Below are 2,398 nucleotides of genomic sequence, written 5' to 3' on the forward strand. Positions count from 1 at the left end.
GAGTGCCACCGGGTGTGGCCCAAACAAACACAAACACACACACACACCCCAAAAACAAAAAAACAAAGCCCTGAACTCTGCTAGGTGTGGCACACACACACACACACACACACACACACACACACACACACACACACACACACACACACACACACTATTGATATCTAAGTATCAGTGATCCAAGGAGCTCCCATTAGTTGCTCATTTGTCCTTCCAGGCAACTATGGAATATGCCAAATCTTATGCAAGTACTTTTTTTTTTTTTTTGGTTTTTGGGCCACACCCGGCGGTGCTCAGGGGTCGCTCCTGGCTGTCTGCTCAGAAATAGCTCCTGGCAGGCACGGGGGACCATATGGGACACCAGGATTCGAACCAAACACCTTTGATCCTGGATCAGCTGCTTGCAAGGCAAACACCGCTGTGCTATCTCTCCGGGCCCTAAATAAAATAATTTTTAAAAATAAAATAAAATACACATAGTCTGGGAACTATCATGCCTATCTGTTTCCTCTAGAAAGAAAACAATCATCTTGGAACCCCCAGGAAGGTCCAGGGAGGTACAAGAATACCAGGATCAGATCAAGCCAGGAAGTGTTCTGGGGTGCAGTGGTGCATGACAAGCTATCACAGTGCCCAGGGAAGGAGAGAAAGACCTGCAAAGAGACAACAAGACTCAGGGACAGTGAAGTGCCACACCAGGTAATGGGTGCAAGAGAGCTGGACTTCAAGACATGCAGGGCACACCCAGAGGGGAGATATAGAAGCCCAGAGGCTAACCGGCTGTACTTCTGTCTCCTACTGCACCTGAGCTTGGGTGTGAGGTGTTCAGTATGTAGGTCACTAGGGTATTCTTTAGGGTTTGGGGGGGGGCACACCCGGTGGGGTTACTCCTGGCTCTGTGCTCAGAAAGCACTCCTGGCAGGCTCAGAGGACCATATGGGATGTTGGGGATTGAACCCAGGTCCGGTCTGGATTGGTTGCATGCAAGGCAAACACCCTACTGCTGTACTACTGATCCAGTCCCACTTTTGGAGGTATTTTAAGGCTTACTCCTGCTCTGTGATTAGATTCTACCCCTTGTGATGCTCAGGGGTCCATATGGGGTGTCTGGAATACAAACCATTGTCACAGCCGAAGTCACATGCAAGATAGGTGCCATAACCTATGCTATCTTTGGCCCAAACTCCATGTATATTTTTTGTCTCCAGACTTTTTTGCAGAGGAACTTCATGGGAGGTGGCAAGTCAGTGGGAGCTGGAGGTGAGGAGTTCCCTCTACTGCCTGCAAATAAAATGCAGATATGAAGGTTCTGACAAACTCAAAGAAGTTTCTTTTATGCTAGAAAATCCTAAAAACTCTTAGCAACTAAACCTTGTAGGACCTTGAATGAAGGGGCTGGAGAGATAGTACCATTGAAAGGAACTTGTATGCAGCCAACATTGGTTCAATGCCTAGCATCAAAATGGTCCCCTGAGCACTACCAGGAGTGATTTCTGAGCCTAGTGCCAGGAGTAACCCCTGAGCACCACCAGGTATGTCCCCAAAATGAAAACAAAGAAATTATGCACCTTGGAGGGAAGGTGAGATAACTCAAAGTAACAAGTCATGAAGGGAGGGGAAATGATAAAATGTAAGATTTTAGGGATTGGAGCCGTGTCCCAAGTGGTAGGGCATCTGCCTTGCATGTGCTAATCTAGGACAGACCGCGGTTTGATCCTCTGGTATCCCATATGGTCCCCCAAACCAGGAGTGATTTCTGAGCTCATAGCCAGGAGTAACCCCTGAACTTCACCACTTGTGACCCCAAGACCAAAAATAAATAAATATTTTAAAATTAGATGAAATTTAGGATGCTCTGAAAAACATAATAGAAGAGAAAAGAACTCACAGATTGGGAGAAAGCTGTCTCCTAATTTGCAAATTATGGGGCTGAAGTGATAGTACTAGGCTAAGGCTTTTTGCTTTGCATGCAGTTGACTTGGTTTACCCTTAGTAACACATTTAGTTCTTTATTTGTTTATTTATTTTTGGTTTTTGGGTCACACCCAGCAGTGATCAGGGGTTATTCCTGGCTCTACACTCAGAAATCACTCCTGGCAGGCTTGGACCATATCTGATGCCGGGATTCAAACTACCATCCTTCTGTAAGCAAAACAAATGCCCTATCTCCATGCTCTCTCTCCGGCCCCACATTTAGTCTTTGAACAACACCTTCAGGAGTTATTCCTCAGCATTGAGCCAGAAAAAGATTGAGCACTGCCTGTGTGGTTCAACTGCCCCCAACAGAGGGATTTGTCTTCCAGGTTCCATGCTTCATGTTCCCATTTTGCCTTTGGAGAGGTTAACTGAGCCTCCTATGGGCTTTATTTCATCATCTTTCAATCTTCAGCAGGGGACC

The sequence above is a fragment of the Suncus etruscus genome, chromosome 4 (genome assembly GCF_024139225.1).
Source record: "Suncus etruscus isolate mSunEtr1 chromosome 4, mSunEtr1.pri.cur, whole genome shotgun sequence".
Classification (NCBI taxonomy): domain Eukaryota; kingdom Metazoa; phylum Chordata; class Mammalia; order Eulipotyphla; family Soricidae; genus Suncus; species Suncus etruscus.